Source organism: Electrophorus electricus, chromosome 12 (genome assembly GCF_013358815.1).
Source record: "Electrophorus electricus isolate fEleEle1 chromosome 12, fEleEle1.pri, whole genome shotgun sequence".
In the NCBI taxonomy this organism is placed as follows: Eukaryota; Metazoa; Chordata; class Actinopteri; order Gymnotiformes; family Gymnotidae; genus Electrophorus; species Electrophorus electricus.
The window spans coordinates 14,850,374-14,873,740 of NC_049546.1; positions in this window are offsets into that span (position 1 = coordinate 14,850,374).

Sequence of the window (23,367 nt, forward strand, 5' to 3'; positions counted from 1 at the left end):
TAATAACAAAAGAAACAAGGACATCAAATTAAAATATAGTAAAATAAGTATTTCTAGCCACTTAGTGAGAGGTTGTTTAAGAAACGAAAAGAAGGGAAAAAAAGTCTTTGTCTTCGCTGAAGTTCTGTGGGGGGTTGTCCCCCCATTTCAGTTGCAGTTTGCACCTCAGACCAGACTCAACAGTTGTCTTTTGGAAGAAACAAGGCCTGCCTAGGTCAGGCATATTCAATAACCTCTGTTCATGATTGGGGGGCAAGAATTTAAGAGATATAGGTGTCATGATCAGTCCCTCCCAGCTTCCGTGTTCCATGTTTTCCCTGTCTTGTGTTTTTTAGTTCTGTTCCATAGTTTCGTTTTCTCCTCCCCTTGTTTGATTTTCAACACCTGTCCCTCGTTTAGTTGATTGTATTTAAGCCCTGCCTTGTTCCCTTAGTTTTGGGCTGTTCACTGAATGTTTATTTCATATGGTTATGATCCTTTGTACTCTGTCCCTTTGTTTATCCTAGCTTTCGTATTTCTTAGCCCCGAGTTTTTCCTAGCGTCTTTTGTTTTAGCCTGCTTCCTCTTTGCCTTTGTATGTTTTTGTTTGTTAATCATGTATCACTGTATTCTCCGTGTTGGTAATATGACCCTGGACTGTTATAATGACTCTGATTTGCCCATAATAAATCTCGCTCCTCTCCGCACATGCATCCACCTCCTGACCGCTCAACGTTACAATAGGAATCGAGAAATACATAGGATCCACCATGAATCAATTATAAAGGAATAAAGCAATAAAGGAATTTTTTTAATAATAAATAAAATAACACATTCCTATCAATTTCAGCCTTCTGGTCTTTAAATGGGGTTAGAACAATTGGATAATCATTACAATGTATGAGTTTAGCATATACATTTTCTGACACATAAATGATATTTGAATGCAATTTTATAAGGATCTGTTGGATCACACAGTAAATGTCATTGCTGATATTTTCATGTCATTGATATTTTATATATCAGATAATATGTTCCTCTTGTATACCCCACTTACTTTCTCACACTCTCTCAACCTGTCATTGATATTTTACATATCAAATAATATGTTTCTCTTGTACACCCCACTTACTTTCTCACACTCTCTCAACCTTTCTCTCTCTCCCTTTCATGCACTCTCACTCATCCCCTTTCTCTTGCTAGCTCGATTCTCTGCTTGTCTATCTCTTCCTCTTTCTCTCTCTCTGTCTTTCCTTTCATAATGTCCAACAGAAGTTTTTCACAGGAAGCTCACTGAGACTTGAGACATTCCTAACTGGTTACAAGCACTCTTTGGATATGAAAGTGCCTACTAAGTCAGGTGTGCATGCCAGAGGTGATTATCCACTCATAGTGCAGGCATGGATGTTGGAAGCCAAGCAGAACTAACAATACTGCTGATCTCTGTGGGCCAATTAGCCTTTCAAGTTTTCATGTAAAATAGCTGCATGGAGTTGGGGCGGGTGTGGGGGGTGCTAAAAGGACCCGGTGGAAGGAACGGCCAGGCAGAACAGTGGGCTCTCTGGAAAATCATTTTGACTAGTGCTGCCTTCTCTTTTTCAAACACCTCTTTTTTCCCACTTATAGCTCATGAAGAGATGTCAGAAATATGAGGTGGTCAACATGCATCATGAATCTGAAGAAACAATTAATCTCATATTTAATTTGAAGTGATTTCAACATGAGTTTGTTTATTTATTTATCCATGTATTTTTATAATTATTGTTGTTGTTATTCAAGTTTACATCTTGTAATTTCTTGTTTATTGGTGAGCATATGGTGACTGTAGGTGAATGTATATAAGGTTAATGCTGTTTATTTTACTTTGATTGGATAAGTTACCTTTTACCCAAGGAGGACCTGGTTGAGGTGCTTTCATAAATAACCTGCTGACCTGTGTTGTTCAGCATGCATATGTGAGTGCAGGAAGTGAGGTAATGGTGGTTTTAGTCATTAATTCACAGGCTCTATCACTGAGGATAGGACACCTGTTCATTCTATCCTCTGTGACGCACTCAGTTATAAACGAAGGTTTATTCAACACTGTGTGAGTTTGGAATGTATGCATTTGTGCGTTGCACACTTTGCAGAGGATGAGTGGTGAATCACACTGAAACTCATGGGTTGGCATGCACAGACTTCAAATAAAATGTGTGATTTTTTTTTTTTTTTTGCAGTACTGTTGTTTTGGATTGCTTTGGCAGATGGGGAATCTAAAAACAAGCCACTGTAGGCAGATTGTTGAGGAGCTGGTATTGCTCAGTATGTTATCCAAACCTTAGTCATACTTTCCATCCTGTCTCTTTACTCTTATGCAGACCACAATCATTAGGGAAAAAAAGATTTTGTCACTGTATATCTGTTGCAATATTAAAAACTCTAAAGTGGCAATGATTTAGCAAATGAAAACCTCCACAAAAACAATTAACAACTACAGCAACAAGCATTATATTAACATTCTATGTATTATGAAAAACACTTGCATTTCATCAGAATGTTTGAATATTCACCCTTGACTCCTTCCATATTTCTGCAAATTACAGAACAATATGTGTATAATAATAGTACTCTGTCAAGCAAAATGATATCTGAAGTGCAGTGTCATGAGGTATGGATACACAACATTTACTCAAAGCAATTTCACTGCTCACAATTGCTGCCACATGAATTGATAGACTCTATTAAAAGAGATGGAGGAGCCTTGGGTCTTAGTGTAACTTGTGTCATTAATCCATATAGTTCCTCTATCAAAGTGTTTTGGCAGAGTAGACAATTGATTCTTTTTTAAACAGTTTAGTCCCAATTCCAGGCTGTACAATGGAAAAGCACTTCAATAAAGATACTTTGTATAGATTGGAGAGGCCAGCTAATAAAATACTATTAATCTTACCTAAAAATAAAATAATTCTAATTGTACCTTATGCAATATTGAATATGTACTGCATCTGTTTGTGTTCATTGTTTTTGATTGTCAGTTATGTTTCTGTTCTTACCTGTTTCTTATATTCACTTACCTATTCACTTACCTATAGAAAGTTTCAATTAGTTTCAATTATTTGTAATTTTCTTTGATTGCTGGGGGAGGGAAGTTGAACAATTGTACTATAAGCCTCTTACAGCCTGAAAATGGGGACTGGAATATGCATGTATCTGTCTTCTTTGTGTGGGTCTGTGGGAGAAAGAATGACATGGCCATGCTTTGATCAAGCGCTCAGCCATCAGGTTTTTGTCTTGAAGACTTCCATCTTTGAAAGGGACACTCAGCCCGCAAGCATATGGCCTGCATTAGCAATGTAGATCCAACAAAGAGGATATTATTCAGGATTTTGAATCTCATCATTTTTATTTATTTATTTATTCATTTATTTACCCAACTATTCATCACTACTTTAATGCCTTTTCTATTTGCTTGTTTAGCTTTGAAATTAAAGTTTTATAGCATATCAATTGGGAAGAACTAAAAAGTAATAAATAAATAATAAATAGATGAAATAGTAATAAATAAGAGTTATTTTAAAAAGAAGTTTAGAAAATATTGGATCAGATTACTTTGTATTTCAGTTAATGGGTGTATAGTTGTATATATACTTATATATTTCATTGTACCTCAGTGAAGCCAGCAGAAAATCTCTGCAGTGAACAGCTGACCTTTCTGAACACAGAATATGATGGACACAGTGTTTTTGGCCCTTGTTCAAGCTTTGCCAGACTTGTTATATTTATTATTCTAGTTTCATCAGGTTTCAGGCCTTTCACAAATCCTTCTGTCATGTGGAAATGTGCCTCATAAAATCTGCAAATCGGAAGTCATATTGATTGTTCTAAATGTTAATGTACTCTGAGCACAGACATCAAATATGTCCTTATTCAACTAGCAATAAAGTATGCAATATTGTAATGATATTTACCAGCAACTCTTCTGCTTGTGTTCCTCTGGGCTCAAAGCTTTGTGTAGCCTGGTCTTGGACTTCTATTGATTCTTCTGGGGAAGACTCACAAGAGAATATCAGCACAGATGTCAGCAGAGTTCTCTTGATATATCTGATCTTTAAGGGCAGTAACAATGCCAACAGTGCCCCTTCAATACATTCAGTTTTCCACACTGAAGGGGTGTTTCTCACTTGCTTTTAATTCCTCTGCCTTGGGGAGAGTTTGGCTGGAACATTTGCTTCAACATTGCATCCATTTCTGCTATAATCAGATGATCATGGAAAATAGCCAAACAGCAACACCAAAAAGTTTATCTTTACTTTTCAAGTTCCACATTTTGCTCTCTTGTAAGGTGTGTTTAGATTTTTTTTGTCTACCAGGGTACAAAGGATGACATTAAGCAAAATTAAACCAAAATAAACAAACAAACACAAATAAATAAATAAATACCATTGTATTCTATTGCAAAAATGACAACAAAGAGTCCTCAGATGTCCAATCGTTCGCAGACATATGGGTCCACTTAAGCTTTCACTCAGCATGTCTAAAACTGCTCACTAACAGCAATGATGTCCAAAATGATAACTGATTTGTTAGGTATCATATTCACTGCATCACTTTAACAACTTTAACAACATGCTTTTGAAAAAGAGTAACTAGAAATTTTGCCTTCACACACAAGTTTAGCCAACATCTTTATAGCAGAAAACTAACAAAAATGTTCATATTACAGTGTTTTAAAATTTGAAACACTGAAAACTGTTTCATAAAGGTCAGAGAAACTTTAGGAAACTGAAATCATTGCTGCTAGTGAAAATCCTGTTAAAAGCTGCTGGTAAAAAGCCTGTGGTGACAGAACAAATAATAAGATTTTACATCCTTTATATTACACCCATGATGATGAGTCTTTTAAAGTACAAGACTGAGAAAACAGGGAAAATAAATTCTGGGAACTTTAAAGTTGAACTTCTTTACACCAAGTATCACATAATAATATTATCCATAATCAAGGTACAGTCATTTGAAAGTTGTTTTAAATAGTTTCACAGTGTGTGGTTTTTTAGGATTTCTTTTGCCAAAATATTATAAGTTAATGTTATTTGGGAAAACATCTCTAAAAGGTATAGAGCATTTGTAAAAAAGCTGCAATGAAAAGATTGTCTCCCATAATTGCTTTGTTAAAAGCAGTTGCTTTGTGTATACTTGAGCAATTAAGCAGTTGGAATTTTATATTATACAAGTGAAAATTAAGAAAGAGCACATCTGTGTGTCCCTTAGGTTTAGTCATTAAAAAGCCCATTATTTTTTAAATTACTTTTTCAATCTTTCAGCCCCTTTAATCCGGATGTATTTCCCAATAGGCAGTTTCTGTTCCTGTGTTTTTTAAATGACTCCTGTTGGAAACTTAGAACATTTTTGACATCTGATTGTCCACACCAGCTGCGTTTCCACAGCCAAAACCCATTTCTAAGACAAACAAGGATTTTATAGATTGGGAGGTGACTAAAAACAGTGCAAATAGCTATGCCGGTGTTCTGTGGATAAATCATCAAGGGCTGCATCATCTTCAAGGTGTCTCCCAACTTTCTGCTCAAAACTCACCTCTCGGAGACTGCAGGCTCAAGGCATCACGGTTCAGTTTGCTTCATGATTAACCTAGCCAATTCTGCATACATTACACAGTGATTAGCCTGTCTTGAGACCTGATTGAAGCTCTGTGAAGTGCACAGTGCATCACAGAGGTATACTCTCACTAAACCCTGGGTAGGGCATACTGGCATTTTTTATAAGATTATCTTTTAGCATGGAATTGTTGTTGTTCTTCTTCTTCTTTTTAATAATAATAATAATAATAATAATTTCCCACATATTGCATATGGCCTAGTACACGTGAATAAATTTGAAAACACCATCTTTATGTTTTGGTAAGTCTAAAGTCTTCAGAGTGTTTTTCAAAAGACTCTGAGTTGTGGCAGTCACATGGCATTTATTAGTCACCATGTTTGTTTCACCTAACCATACCAAAATGTGAAAACAGCATTATCAGATGAGTCAAAAATGTGATTTGGTGGTCAGAAATGCTATTTGAATGTGGATGAAAAGGCAAAATGATCAAGAAAATATGCTTTTTTCAAATTTTCACGTTAATATCAACTAGTTCTATGTCACATATGCATTCAGAACTCCACCTCCCTTGAGTAGAGACACCTGTTCTCAATTACCACTGTATTGTTATTATCATGTGTAGGCTATAAATACTTCCTGGTTTTGCGTGTGTCTGTGGATTATCATTTATACATGTGTGCATTTGTGTGCTGTATAGAGTCTGTGTGATGACAGTCCAGTGGACTACATTTCCATGCCTCTCTAATCTCACACACCTGATTCAACTTACCAGCTAATTATCATGTCCTTCATGAGATGGGTTAGATGTGTTAGCCAAGGATAAACACATCTAACCCAGAAGAAAAATACCAAACATGAGGCCCAAGGAATAGGATTGGGAACCACTAATCAGTGTATTTGAACAGCTGCCTGTGAGTCCAGACTTCACTTAGCGTATGTTTGTCATTTTGTAAGGCTTGAGCTGAATGGTAATTAATATTGTGATATACTCCAACTCAGTTTTGGAAGAATGTTTTAGATGATTGTTTTTTAGTATATAGATAAGCTCTGGTACACTGAGGAGGTTATGCTAATATGGATAGTACAATTATTTTATATTGATAAATTTAAAATATTCCCTAGAAGTATGTTACTGCACAGACAGTTTGCTGCTATTTAAGTATCACTACCCACTCATGATTAGTTATTCAGCATTTGTTGTCTCATGATGTCTGGTCAATATAATTATTGGATATTGGGTGGTATCTAAAGATTGTAAAGCTCTGGACCACACATTGGTCCAAGGTTTATGCACTGTATTACAATACTGTCAGGACAGTGTACTCATCAGGTTATCATAAAGATAAATACAACAATATGCTTATTCATTTATGTCTGATTGTGTTCATGAAGTAATATTCACATTTTAAAATTATAGTATTTTGCAAAGATTTGGCCTTCAGTTAGTAACTGAAACCATTGTTACCCACCATTGCAGAGCAGTCAAAATCTCTCATTCACTTCTGAATTAGGAAACAGAAACCGCAATAATATCTATTTTCTTTATGCTAGCTTGTTTCCAGCATGAGATCTATAGTTTGCGAGTAAGATTCTGTTTTGTCTCCTAGAAAGCTAAGCTTGTAGACACAACAGTTGCTGCTTGAATTGATGTGTGAAACTGCATTCACACGTTTTATCACACTGTGACAGGCTCATGCTGAAACCCAGCAATTCAGGTTTAATGGTTGCCATGTCAACAATGGATTTATGGTTTTATCCCTGCCCCATGGGGTGCCTACCTCAAACAAAATAAAGATCACTTATTGTGGATGAATAGGTTACTAAGCAGGAAAGTTGATTGATGTGCAAAAGCAGAGGAAAACCAACATGTATGGTAATTGGAAGTGCAAAAACATCAGACCACTTCAGTGTTACCTCTTTGACAACAAATAATTGACCTTGGAAGTGACTTTGGTTTGTTGTCTGGAAATGTGAGGCATAAAAACTTTAATAAAGCTGAATTTCAACAGAACCCACCAATGAGCAGGGGCATGTCATCTGAAATAATTAAACATCTAGTGCCCCAAACCCTTAATTAGCTTGTCTTATTATGTTGATTAATTTATCCTTGTCTTCAATTAATAGGAACAACAAAAAGAAAAATTGACAATATTTATTTTTTAGCAAAAATACATAAATCTGACATAAAGAATTCTTATATTAGCATTTCAGGTATGTTTCAGTGATTTGTCAGTTATTTAATGCTAGTTTCCTGACAGGTCATCTTGGTTTGAGACAGATTTCTGTGCCATGACAAAGGCTATTGTCGCTGCTTGTGACATCTTTATGACACACTTGTCTCATTTCTGTTGGGCCCATATGACGGCACAACAGATTTGAGTACCAAGCTATGTAGTGCTGCTCCAGTGTCTTGAGATGCCCATTTATAATATAGACTGTAAATCCTCTGCAATACAGAATATCAATCACTCTGCTGATTCTAGAGTGTTCAGTATGTTTGGGTTGTAGCTTAGTATGAACTATAAATCAAGTATTGTTTAAATTTAATATGCAGACTACATTATTTTAATCAAGAAGGAATCTTCTTATAGAACTGAATATAAGAACTGATCAATTCAACCTATATATATAACAGCAGGATTTTTGTCTCCTGGCAAGGCTTCTTCCACAAGTCTCAAAACCAAAACCAAACTCCAGCAAGGAAGGACATTCATTTATTGCAAGGCCTTTCCTGTTTCATATTGCCTCTTCAGAGAAGATTTTCAAAGTTGAGGATAATGTGCTCAGTACCCTTAAAAAATTTTCAGAGTACAAAATATATTACATAAAATATTTACTCCAGTCTCTCTTATTCTGGTCTGCAACAGTGGTGCATCAGCTTTCATCCACTGTGGATTTTGACAGTGGTTGCTTTTAGGAAGCTATGGCAAGAGATAAGAGAAAGCTTTAACCAGCTTGCCTCCCCATGATAAATCTTTATCATTTTAGATGGTCTAACCTAAGAGGCATGCGCCAGCGGGGGGTGTTCATTAATACAGCTTTAAAACCTTCTGCCTCATACCTCCTATTTTCTTGATGCCTATGACCTTTCTAGACTTGCTGTTACAGGGCTCTCTTTGCCAATCTTTGAATAGAGAGAATTGAAAGGTTGGAGATGTGACATGGGTTTTGTGTGACCTGAAAAGTGACACATACAGATCTATCCTAGTGATGTCACCATCAGACTAAAAGGACAGAGAGGAACTGGTCTTCAAAAACTACACCTAATCTCAGTAATTGATAAACTGTGGCAACATGAGCAAATAGATTCTGTTGTAAATAATAGGTTTTACATTTTGCTTTCAGCTCTAAGAAAAGCACCATTTCAGCATTTCTACTTATGCTGTCTTATAATGACAGTTGTAGTGCTGCACAATGAATTCTAATTATGTATATATTTTTATATTTAGGAAATTCAACTCAGTGTTGAGCACTAATTACATTTTAAAATGTTGATTGTGTCAACATACCCTGACAGCTTAAAACATTTCAACATATATCTAATGTATTCTTGCCTGGCAGGATTTCTTTCACTGAAAGCTGGTACTTGTAAGTAAAGAATTATAAAATTTAAATTATATCAGAAGTATTTTAAATGAGATTTTGTAATAGTCACAACTCCTCCATGTACTACAGATTTAGGGGAAGAAAAGTAGCCCAAAACTAAAAGTCTAGTTTTTGTCCTTGGGTTGTGTTGTCAAAAGCATTGCATTTGACATAACCTGCTCAAAAGTTAAGCCTAGAGGGTTAGATGCATAATGGAGTTGCATTTACTTTATCAAGGACAGGTGTATATATCTCTTGGCCCAAAATACACATCTAATGCCACCACATGAATATTTCCACTGGAGTCTAAGATGAAAGGTCAGTCAAAATGAAAAATGTCAGTTCCTATTTTTCCTTGATGTTTGATACAGAGATCACAAATCGTTTGATTTTAGTCCATCATTCACAGTTGTTTTCAAAGACTTTCCTCTGCTATTTTCAAAATGCCCTTAAACTGCCTCATCATTTTTAAGGCATTTGGCACCACCTGATCAGTGATTTTCATGGTACAGACATTTATGTACAATGGTAAAATGTAGGTAGATTATGAGAACTTAAAATATTAGTACACAGTGAGCTAATGGTAAACCTGGCAATAGACCTGTTTACTGCAAAAACTTATTGCTCATTTTTGTGTTGTGACTTTCACTTTTGCATTGACCACCAGGTTTATAAAAACTACAATAGAGAAGATTTGAAAACAAAATTGCATAGGACCATTAGCCTATCATATTGCAAAAACCTAACCTTTTTTTAACCTGACCTAGTAGTGACATAGATGTAGTGACATAGATGCAGCCCCCTTTTCAGTGTTCCTGTGACGAGTGCCCAAGTGCTGCGCGGTGGCACTCACACATAACATAAACAGTGAACACTAATACTGACGCTGAACAAATGGCACAAACAAGGTAACGTGAACAGGGGCAATGACCAACAACCAAGTACATGCCTACAGCGGTTTAAATACAGACAACATAAGACTAAACAAGGTGCCGGCGTGTGCTAAACATCATGGGTGTGGTTACAAATGAGACAAACAATTAACTCCCACTGCACACGGCGGGCCATACCACGTGACAGTGAGAGGGGCAGTTCCTTACCGTTCCTTAACTATATTGAGTGCATTCATCAATCAATTAGCCTCAAGGCAAATAAATAATTCTTTATGCATGAAACAATAATCTATGAAGGGTGAAACTCTTTTTAAAATATGTCCATGGGGTATACATTCTGGCAAGAGACAAATAGTAGGGATGAGAGACGAGCAGACTGCCCTGAAGCACAAGCTTCTGTTTATCCTATCACCATTGTACCTGCTATATCCCCTGTTCTGTCCATAACTGATATGGATAAGTCAATTAAAATAATTGTCTCCAATGACTTCTGGCAGTAAATCTAAGCTTGCAAATTGCATCTCTGTAGAAATCTTCTATGCAAAAAAATATATTTCTAGGGACTACTTATTGATTTAAACTGATGAAATTAAAAAGCAGTCACTTGGATATATACATTTAAGACATTTATATATTTATGTATTAACATACTATTACCCTCAGTTCACAGAGAAAAATGGACCATTGTATTTAAAATAGTGAAGATCTGAGCCAATGTCTTGAAGCAGGAACATGCATCCCCCTGAGTGTTTAGGTTAATAGGATGACCCATTCCATCTCAATTAAAGATTTTAAGAACTGCATTTCCCTGAGTGTAAAAACATGGATATCTATTACAGATTGGAACTCCAAGGGGATTGTTCTTGCTAATTGATGGTAAGAGACTTGGAGAAAGATGTAAACTTAGTTAGAAGATTAGGGTCATTTGCTTTACTGCAATTGACATGAGATGGCAACTGTTATGCTGTGCCTTCTTCTCAATTAACCCCAGAGGTTTGTTAACTTTTTAGGACAGGAAGAGGTTTGAAAGTTTTTAAGTAACTTTAGACAGTGAGTAATGAGCACCAATATGCTCCTGTGGTATTTTAAGAGTCAGTTTTAAGATTTAATGCTGGTCCATGCTGCAGTGCCACTGACTGTATCTTGTTATGTATTATCAGTGTAAGGCACTAGTCAATGTTCAAATGAAAGAGGAGGGGTGGTACATAAATGCAATAATGTAGTTTTATATCCAATCACTATTGTCCTTCCAACTCTTTATTTTGTGATAATCACTGCATTCATGTATCACTTGGTGATTACTGCATATATAAGAAAACACAAAAGAAATATCAATATTTTCTCAATTACTGACAGAGTATTGATTAATTTTGTGGTGTTCTTTCCATGGTAGTCAACCTTTCAAGCCTTGACTTTAATTCAGAGTCATTTCAAATCCCTGTCAGCCCTAGCTTTATTGTTCAATTACTGTGGTTAATGTAACCCTCTGTAATACTCTTGGTATGAATACAGCTGCCTGAACATCTGGTACTAATAACATAATTGGTCTTGGAGTCATACATTTCATCTAGAAATTCTGAAGAAAATGGGTCTTAATTGTGTTAATTCAGACAAGTCATATGATAATTATTCAAAATCTCTTGTGTTTTTTTTTTTCTTCACATTTAAAAGGAACAACTGTGTTTGGAAACCAGATGAATTTGATTTTTATCAGTTTGACACAATGCAGTGGAAACTACCTCTGGATATTGCTTATAACCAAAACCAATTAGGTATAACGATTTTGTTTTATTTTGCTCATTTTTCATGAAGAACTATAAGGATATGGAACAAAGAAGCCGAAATGGACAACCAGTTGTCCTGTTGTACTCCAACCACATGCAATATCTCTTGCAAAGCAGAACAGCACCAAGCAGAAGCTTAATTTCCCTGGGCAGCACTGACTGTCCTTCTCCACAGATACAAGCAACATTGTGGTTCCATCATGTTGATTTAGTGCAGAATCTCTTCTCACCATCTGTATTGTTCCTCCAGCATAAAGAAAATGGGAAGGAGAATGGAGGACAGGAAGTCTACAGAGAGAGGACACATTATTTCCAAATTTGCTGTTAACCTCATGTTGCTGTTAGTGAGAGATGCTCTCTGCAACACATATGGTTGTAGGATGATTCTTTGCTTAGAAGCTTACTGTTTTTCCTGTTTGCTCCCACTCAGTAAACACTAGTTGGAACAGATGTGAGATGTTACTAGGCAGATCCACTTAAAGCCTTTAAGAGTCTACTTATAGTCACCACATAGTGGCTGTCAATGCACATGGATGTATCGAGAGAGACAGATTTTGTCTGTTTCTCACTGCTGTCATAAGCTGGGGTAGGGGAGAGGTCAAGGGGTTAGGGATTTTTATATTTACGTCTAGGTCCCTCTAGCAAGTCAAGTAAGAGAATGCAGTCTCACAGAATCAATTAAGTGGCTGGCAGGTAATAAATTAATTTCCAAGGGACTTAACTAATATAATCAATTCCCATGGATCTAATTGTATTCTCCCTCCTATGCAAATATCAAATGGCAAAGAGGAATTGCAATGTTCTCTGACTTCATCTATGAAATAAAAACAGAGCATAATTAGATTTTAATCAGGGGGCCTATGGGCTTTGTCTTTTTTTTTTCTTGCATTTGCTTCCCTAGTGTTTCTTTTTCGGCCAATGTGACTATTATTCAACTAAAAGGAGATCTCTGATAGCCTACATCTGCTGCTTCTAATAGTTATGTCACCTGTGGCGTATGCTGTTGTTTAACTGCAATACCTCCAATGGCATAAGTGTGCATGTCATTTATTCAGCATTACACTGTTTTCAGCACAATACTATGGTCATTTATCATGGAGAAATGGAATATGGTGTCAAAAGCTCAGGATTAAAATCGATAGTGTGCCTGTAAGTCCTAACTCTTATATGTATCGAGATGTATTGAGTCAGCATCTGTATCTCTCTGCAGCTTACTACTCAAAATTCAGTGAAGTGCAGAGTGTGGCTTGGCTTTCTTAAGGACTGAAAACTGGGAGACAATGACATTGTTCTAGAAGGATCTTCCAGAACTTCTAAATGGTTTCACCTGCAACTGGTGGGAGTTTGCACTTTCCCTTGCCTTCCCTTCTGTATTTTTACAATCCTTCAATTTAATCCTGATAGAATCATGATGTTCATTTATGAAACTTATAGATAACTCACTTTTGAATTTAAAAGGAATCCTTTGAAAACCAAACAAAGCAACAGCATATTGTCACATTTGCCCCTCCCTTGCATCGCCGTTCCCATGGCAACACTTCATGATTTTGTTTCCTCATGCTTCCTTGTTGTGGTTTCTGTCAGTTCTGCCCCCTGGTTAGTATCTTGACCTGTTATTCCTATCACCTGTATCTTGTTTGTACTCATTAGTCTCTGTATATAAGCCCCATGTGTTCAGTTTGTCTTTCTGAAGTCTCATCAACTCTTGTTTTGTTTCTGAGCCATTGGCTATTGTCTGTTTATTCTGGTTTATTGGCTCTCCGTCTGTTCTTTAGATTACCCTCTTTGCCTGTTTCCTGCCTGTTTTGGTTGCTTTGTGGACTGCTTTTCTGGATATACTACCTTGGCTTGTACTTTGGATTACATCTGTGGACTACGCATGTTCTCTAATAAACTGTATTCACTATACTGTGTGCATCTCTGCTTGTGCTTGGAATGTAACAGAAGACTTCATCTATAATTGAATTGGATTGCAGCACAGAGATCTAGAGGACATTATAAGGGAGCATCCAACCTCCTTGCTCTTCCTAATGGGACTACAGAGGAGAAACGACTCAGAAAGTTAGCAGCACATCAACTGGCAGATACCCTGGGCTGGCTTTATGAACGTAATATCTGCAGACACTAAGGCCTTGTTAGAGTTATACGGTGAGGTTCTGTGGTGGACAATCTCTGCTCAGCGTCTAGGTGAGCTCCCTCCTACAGAGACTGAAATTGTTCAGACTATGTCCAGCTGTGAAAGGCACAAGAGAAAGAAATTGATAAGCCAGCCTGAGTCGACTCCTAAGTTGACAGTGTCCTCTGTTTCCCTAGCTGAGTCCTAGCCTGATCCTGTCCCCAACTCAACATTCTGACCTCTTAAGTGCAGACAACCATGTATTTTGGGGGGGCTCTATGCTCTATGTACCCACCTCAGGCCCACAGGGCCCAGCAGGCCTTGCCCATTGATCATGTGGGGAGGACTAGGGTCCTGAGCGACTGCACAGGGGCTTCATTTTCTCAGTGTTCCTCTGTGTTACAGGCTCCAGACCATGGTGGGGAATGTGATGTCTCAGGGACACACAGTCCTCATCCAGGTGCACTCAGGGGTGCACAAGCCACTTCTGGTGTGCTCTTGGACACTCAGGTTGCATCCGGCACGCTCGGGGACGAACAGGCTGCATCTGCAGTGCCACATGATATGCCAGCAGCAACAGCAGCCACATCCCTGGACCGCTGCTGAACGACACTGCACCCCTAGATCCATTTCCTGCCACAGATGTGCCTCCAGACCCTGACTTGGAATGAGCAGGACATCCTCCGGACCAGCCACCGTAGAATGAAGCTGCCCAGCTTGTTCCTGTTCCCAGCATGGAAGAAACCTGTTCAGTCTGCTCCTGTTTCCGGCATGAAGGACACTGCCCAGACAGTTCCTGTCTCCAGTGTAGAGGACAACACCCTGCCATTTCATGTCTCCAGTGTAGTGGACAACACCCTGCCAGTTCCTGTCTCCAGTGTGGAGGAATCCACTTTGCCTGCCCCCACGCCTCATATCAGACCAATCCCAGTGGCTGTACCTTGAGGCTCACTACTTTTTGTGGGCGTCCCATGATGCTCAGGAGTCCTGTGGCCACAGCTCACAACCATGCATTTACTCCTAAGACTATGCCCTGTGTTTCCATAATCACTCCTGTACCCCTTCTGGCTGCTAAGTCAGGACTTGTGCCTACCCCAATGTTCCTCCCATCACCCGTTCCTGATATCATGTTAATGTCTGTAATTCAAATCTGTAATTCAAGTCTCAGTTCTTGTGCTTTTGCCTGTGTCTTTTCCATTGTCTTCCTCTGTTTCCATACCTGTGCTCTTGACTGTATCTTTTCCTGTCTGTGTTCCAGCCCCAGTATCATTTGTACAGTCACTGATCTGTTTGGTTTTACAGCGCTCTTTTGTGTTCATGTTTCCAGTGTCTGTACCTGTTTAGTCTTGGTTCTTGGTTTTTTGTTAGTTTTTGTTTTGCACATCGGGAGCCGCACATTAAGGGGAGGGTTCTACCATGTTCACCCCTTCCTAGTGTTGCAGTTCCCAGCAACGCTACCATGTTCTTTTACTTCTTGATTTTGTTTCCTCGTGCTTCCTTGTTTTGGTTTCTATCGGTTCCACCCATGGTTAGTATCTCCACCTGTCATTGCTATCTATCTATCTATCTATCTATCTATCTATCTATCTATCTATCTATCTATCTATCTATCTATATAAACCCTACAGTAAAAATTTGGAAAAATTTACATAGATCAATTATCACTTTTGCAAGTTTCATAATAACTAGATTACAGAATACAACTCATAAAAACTAGAGTACAAGTCACCCGTTCAGATATAAAGCTATCTTGTTGAAGATATGTGACCTCAAGCTTGAGGCTATGATTTACCAAAAACTCCCTCCAACAGCACATTAAATGCCTTACATCCTTACATTAATCACCTCTGATACCTGAGCTTGACATGCACACATTAGAGCAATCTGTTTACTCCTTACATCAATCATCACTTACTCTCAGAGCCATGCAACTGAAATTCAAAAAGCTTTTCATTTAAATCATGTTAAGAAAAAATTAATGAATGAAAGGGAATCAAATGAACAATGCTACTTATGATTCACTACCACAAAATCTTAGTGACAGATTGCTGAAAAAGATGTGAAGGCACTGTATTTCCGAATAAAAATGACATTTGTCCTTGAAGTTAGGCATGTATATTTTATTTCACGTCTCTTTCCTCAGATATATAGGCTTTGAGGCAAGAGCTGCATGGTGAAGACCTTTTAACTGTCTTTTTAGCTGAATTCTCGAGCCCTTCTGATTCAATACACCCACTCGTTTGAAAAGCTTATGCTAGTCCTCCAGTGCAGTGTAAGAGGTCCCTCACTGTTGGAATTATAGTGTTCCCCTCAGATGGTAGATGGTCACTCAGATGAGAGCAGGCTTTGATGGAGGCAGCAGATGTTGCCTTACTTTTGCAATAGATCTCCTTCTGCACTTCCCGGAGTTCTCACATGCAGGACTTTCGACCTTTTGACAAGCACTTTCACTTGTCTCTGCTATCAGCTTAAGACTGGAATTTTGAAGCTCTTAAGTGCTGAAAACAGGAGTTAACGCACACTCAATTATTATCTCTCTGTCTCTGTATCTCTCTCTCTCTCTCTCTCTATTTCTCTGACACACACACACACACACACACACGTCTTTGTGTACCTCCTAATGTAGGAAAGTCCTTAAACCTCTAGCTGGGAAGGGGACTGCACTCTGCCATTTTAGTGGCAGTCTGTTACACTAGGCAGGCAGGCCCCCTCAAGGTGCCACATTTTATCCTCACACCTTCTTATTTGATTCCTGCTTGCCTGGCTGACAAACTAGCATATTTTTTACTATATTTTCACTCTCAACAGAGATTAGCCTCTACCTTTCCTTCTTTTGGTGGAACTCAGTCACCATGTCTAAATATTAAAGTCTAAATATTAAATATTAAATGAAGTGCTGTTCAAAGAATTAGTTTGCTCAGTAAATAAATCAAAGAAATCAAACCAGAACATTTAAAAGGATGGGATGATGACTGCTCACATCTAGCCAGGAGCCATTTGTGTGATGATAAAAGTTTTGAGGAGGCCTTAAAAGAAGTATCCCACAGGATATAAGATGTCGATGGACCACTGAAGAACAGTCCAGTAATCTCATCTTCCCTCCCTTGAATCACAATGTCCACATCATATGGTCCAGTGATTGAACATGAGAAATCATGTGGATTTGATGTGCCGAGGTTGGATATTGAACTGGATGGCCAAGTAGGTCACACCTAGTATAAAACTATGGCAGAATTGTTTCTGCTGCTCCAATACCCAAGTGTAGTGGTAGCTTGCCGTGTGCAAAGCTCATTTGGTGGAACTGCGCACTGGGTCAGTAGTTTGAGGTTAGCACATATATTGACTCTACCCCAATGTCAGAGTTGGCAGGCAGAAGGTATATACAAGCTCCATAGTGAAAGCAGTCTTCAACAGAGCATGAAAAAGGAGAAGATCTCTCCCCGCCTCTTTTTTCCTGTTTAAAGGCAGCCCGCACCTGCTTCTTTGCCTGGTATTGACTTGCAGAATTAACATATTAATTGTTTACTAGCATCCTCATGTTGCTTTTATGAGTGTTGCCAGGGAGGCAGTGGGGTGGTTCAGTGCATGCATGTTAGGCGGCATATGTGTCCTCATCCACACTTGTTAGGGTGCGCAATCAGAGCGGCTTTGGAACTTTACAAGAAGTCATTAGCAGTCGAGGCTATTGTGCAGCCGTTCTGATTTAAAAGGTGCTCCACAACAGCTTGTGTGGTGAGGGCTGATTGAACTGGAGCACTTGAAAGGGGGAGAGAGACGTCAGGTTCGCTGCATCCTGTCGCGGCCCATCTGCCTCCTCCCCTGCTCTCACAGCCTGCCTCCTTTGTAAGAAAGGAGGGTTTTGAACATCAAAGCCCAGGCATGCTACCTAGGAGACGGAAACAATTAGTAAGGGATTTGGTGAAAGGTGTATGGTGAAGTTCAGAAGAGCTAAAACTAAAGATGGCCTGAGCCTGTTCGCTCATGTAGAGGTTTCAGGGTTTCCTCAAATGCTCTGAAAGTGGAGTACAGGTAGAAGCCTACATGGGAACAGATGATTGTTTGGTTCAATATGGTAAGATCTTACAGAGGGGATGTGTGGGTGCTTGAATTTCAGTTTTGTATTTCCCACAGATTACACCATATCTTGGTTGAGATCTAATTACCCTGTATCCATTGGGGATTTTAAATTAGCATTTTATACATAGCAGCTCGTCTGAATTAAACTGTAACACTGGTGCATTAGTCTGAATCAGATGACTGATGCCACAGGTATGCTATGTAATTCCACATTATTTTTTAGATACTAGGATATCCCCAGAGCTACCTTGCTGAAGGCCATGGGATGCAGCTTGTTATAGATACCTCTGGGCAGTTAAGTGTCAGCTGATTTTTTTAGAGAAATATTCCTAACAACTCCTGAAATATTTTCTCCTCTACATTCCTGATAATTAGGGTAATTTACCCATTTATATCCAAATATATACATGTGGAAACATAGGCAAAAGTATAGGAATCCTCATTAGGTTTATAAATATACAATATTCATCACTGTTGCTTAAAGTCCATGTAGCGTGTGTGTACATTCTCACATTCCCTTTAGACCATTTTTTGTGCTAAAGAGTTGACTGCATCTGTCTGGTGGCCATATTTAACTTGGCTGGTATCTAACACCAAAAGAAACAGCACTCAGGAATGCCTACAGATATTTAGATTACACAAGCAATAGAAAGCACCCATATTTTTAATTTCATGGGGAAATGAGGAAAGCAGATTAGAAATGGATCTGAATAATTAAATCTAATTATCTGACTAAAAGAAATAACTGAGCAGGGCAATAATTGTGGTGTGCCTCCCATTAAATCATCATGCATTTTCTCATGAGGTTTAATTTATTGCCTTCTATTACTTAGATCATTTTAAGGGGTATGGAGATGGTGTTTAAGACAAGTTTAACTTAAGTATGAAGGTATCTACAGGTGTGTTAGATGGGATTAGATACCTCAATCACTCAGTGGACTGCAATTTAACCTCACGGATGTCAGCATCCCTTCTCCCATAGCACTGGTAAACCAACTTGTGTATCCTTTTTCAATTAGCCCTAGAAAGAAAGGCTGATCCCTTCACTAAAGCCTACTGACTGCTTTATGACAAACATCAGTACCACTGCAGTAAGTCTTGTCAGTCTGACTGCATGTACATCTGTAGCAACAAGCAGGCATGTGCAGTACAAGGCTTATTACCAACGTCTAACATTTTTCACTTTCTGTGTGGCGAGAATGCATGAGCTTGCAGGATAATAGATGACATGGAAGGGTCACTCTCCAAAAAAGTACCAAAGAAGGCATTGAGACCTTTAGGCTTTTGAGCAGAGGCAGATCAATCCTGAGAGAAGCCCAGTGCAGGGACCACTTCAAAGGGGTGTGAATCCACTAGTAGGAAATGCCAAGCTTTAGAGAGCTTGGAGGGGTGATCTAGTCATTTGCAGGGGACCAAAGTGGAAAAAACTGAGTGAGGCCACCTGAACAGAACAAAGGTTCAGTGTGGCCACGAGCCACTGCATGCTTCTCCATAAACACCCATCCTCATGCCCGATACACCCCATCCACTCTGACAAACATCTCTGTGCCATGCAAATGAAAGAAGGCAATTTATAGACACAACATTGCTAAATGACAGTGATAATATGCAAGTTAATTTGCTGTTGATGTCCAGTAAATTGAAGCTCCTGTGCTAATATGTGGCATGTGTTTACTGTTGCAATATATTACATGTTTTGTGTGACATTTACTAGAGGCAGTGAGGCTCGGAGGAGACATTGTGATGTGCCTAGTGAGCTTGCACTCCCAAAATATCCATTTGGGGCTTGTTTTATGCTTTTTGGGATTTTACAGCCCATCACCCAGGGTTTCACTCATCTGTAAGCACTAACTGCATTACATACATTTGCAAGAACAGCAAGCAAATGCATTCTGGTGTTGAAGACTATATGCATCAATATGATGTAAGCTGAACTACCCCACAATCCAAAAACTGAGTTAATGCTCCTTGTAACTCTAGGCATGGATAACCTTGCTTAAATGAAGGAAAAAGAAAAAGGAAAAAAAAAAAGTTGCCTTAGACAGATCAGTATGTACACATGCATGCTACCACAGAGAGATTAAAACCAGTGTCTGCTTGCTTGCTGTTATGTTGTTACATTTTATCACAAGCTGTCATCTTTATATTAAAGCAAGATGTCATTTTGTCATTGCCTGGTGCCCTCCATTCTAAAAATAAAAGGTCCATTGCTTAATGGGAGTCTGCTAGCCACGCTTGCTCCTCCATCAGCTTATTATGCAGTAATAAATAAAACACTCTGTCAGTGGGACTTGCAGTCGAGGCAAATCAGGGAAGTTACTTAGGAAATACATCCCCATAATCTTCCCTACAAAGTCATCTTAACTTGTTTTTTCCACATCTACAAGTCCCTAAACCTAATGTTTCCTGACTGATAGATGGCTAATTTAGGCCTCATATATAGCCCACCTACCTCTTAGTCAGTGTTAATAGCATAGACCCTGCATGTTGCAATGCTGCCCCCAAGTGTATGTGCCCACAAGCCCGCTCACCCTCTCGGTACGGAGCTCCTAGAGCAGACATAAACCAGAAGCTCCTCCACTATATGCAGTCTTCTGATTCATGCCTTTTCAAGTTTGCCCTCACAAGCGTTTAAGGCCTATGGTCGTTTGACACACCATGTTTTCTATGAGTGTTTGTGTGCATTGAAAAAAAAAGAGAAAGGGAAGAAAAACTAGAGCACTGCCAGGCATCACAGGCTGAGTGGATGTATAATATATGTGCTTTGGCACCTGACTCAGCATGCCAATGATTTTTGTTTCCTTGGCTGTGCACCAGGCAACAGTCTAATACTGTGCCATCTCCCCTGCTCTTCACAGCACACTGCCACTAAGTGTGGTGCATGCCAAATTGCTCTTCCTCCCTCTCGCAGTCCACAGCGGTCTCAGGGTGGACCATGAATGCCACAGATATAACAAACACCATCATTGGTTTGGTTTTGTGAGGCATGACTCCATAGAGGGCAACACACTGTAGGTGAGGACAAAGTCCTGAAGCAGTGATCGGGCTTGGAATGTGGAATGTAGAATGTGTCGCAACAATCTTTTATTTTCAGATAAACAATTTTTTAAGGAGCTCCTCTTTGGAATATTTACTTGGCTGTTGTTCACAGTTTAAGATACATTCCCCCATTTGCCTGTCCACACACAGTATGCGCATGAACTCACGGCAGTGGCTGGCTATGCTTGGTGGCACTAGGTTCAAAATAGAGTTGGAATTGTGCTGCTCTGCTCAGTGACTCTGAGAACCAACCATTAGTAGCATGCTGGGGCTGCTGCTCCGGGCTGTAGCTAGTATTCCCAAGTAAGGGCTGAACAGCCCGTGACTACATAGCATCTGGCTGGCTGCTCAATGGCTGCAGCTATTCAGCAGCCCCCAAACATGACCAGTTTGATGTTACTGTCAAGGGTTGATCGCCCTTTCTGGCTCTGGCCATTTGGTCAACAGAGGTGCTGCGGATAGGTTTCAAAAGACCAGGTGGATTCTTGCATAGCACTCCCTGGAAATATAGAAAATGTTTTATGGCTCAGGTTCCCAATCCTCCTGATTAGTGCCAATCTCCTGACATCGACTTATATGGAGACTGAGCTTAGCATGTGTGCTAACCTCAATGTTCATCATCCCTATGACAGTTTCCAGAGATATGTGGATCTTTTCCCTGCTTCTAGGGACCCTGGTCAGAGGAGCCATGCAAAGTCATCCTACTACAGAGGAAAATTTGAATCATCAGCATCTGATCTACACAAGCTCTTCACTATTTTTTTCTTCTCTCCTTAACCCTTCCCCTCCTTCCTCATCTCTTACTCCTGAGGATTTCACCACCTACTTTGAGGAGAATGTTGCAGTGATCTGCCAGTCCTTTTCCTCTGTTCCCACTCTTCCAACCAATGTTCATTTACCTACATCCAACTCTCTGGCTTCTTTTTCTCCTCTCTCCTCAGATGAAATTCATCAACTCCTGTCTTCCAGCAATCTGACTACCTGTCTGCTGAATCCCATTCTTCCCATTCTGTTCCAGATGATCTCAAGAGATCTGCTTCCTTTTATCTCTGTCATCATCAACAACTCCTTATCCTCTGGAAATGTACCAACTGCGTTCAAAACTGCCGGGCTGGTACCAATCCTCAAGAAAGCCACAATCGACGGCTCCAACATAACCAATTACAGACCAATATCACTTCTCTCTTTCTTTTCAAAAACCCTTGAATAAGCAGTTTACAATCAATTATCTCAATTAAATTAACAATCAATTAAAACCAGCTTCATGATCCCAATCAGTCTGCAATCCCAAACAGCCCTCATAGCAGTGATGGAGAAAATTCATGCTGCAAAAGCTGACAAATTGTCACCTGTCTTGATTCTTCTGGACCTTTCGGCAGCATTTGACACAGTACACCAGAACATTCTCCCCTATTCTCTCCAACCTTGGTGTGACTGGCTCTGCATGGAAATGGTTTCAGTCGTCTCTGGAGGGATGGTCCTATCAGATAACATGGAGAGAATCTACATCCAAACCATGCAGACTCACCACCAGTGTTTCACAGGGCTCAGTATAGGCCTTCTTCTCTTCTCTTTGTATACTTTTTGTGATGTAATCTTCTCCTACTACTGCTATGCTGATGACAGCCAATTATTTCTTTCTTTTCCATCCTCCAACATGCAGGTCTCCAGATGTATCTCAGCATGCTTGACTGACATTGTGTCATGGATGACAATGCACAACTTGAAACTCAATCCCAGTAAAACTGAGCTTCTGTATATTCCAGGAACTCTGAACTCTTACCATGACCTCACAGTGTCCTCCACGAACTCACTGGTATCACCATCTGAAGCTGCTTATAGCCTGGGCATAACTTTGGACAACCAGTTGTCATTCTCAATTTATGCTTCAAATCTGACCTGGTCTTGCACATTTCTCCTTTGTAACATACGAAGGATTCAGTCCTTCCTCTCACAGGAACTTGTCCAGAATGCAGCAGCACGACTGGTCTTCAATCTTCCGAAGTTCACACGTCATTCTACTGCTGCACTCCCTTCTTTGGTTTCCAGTAGCTGCACCCATCAGATTTAAATCCTTGATGCTTGCCTACAAAGCCAAAAATGGACCAGCCCCTCCATACATGATGTCTATGCTCAAATCACGATCCATACCTCGAGTACTTCTAATCTCAAGTATGGCTCGGCTTGAAATACCATGCTTCAAATCTCATGGAAGACCAGCATCAATTCTCTGACCTAGCTCCAAGATGGTGGAACAAACTTCTGCTTGCTGTCCAGACAGCAGAGACCTTGCAGTCTT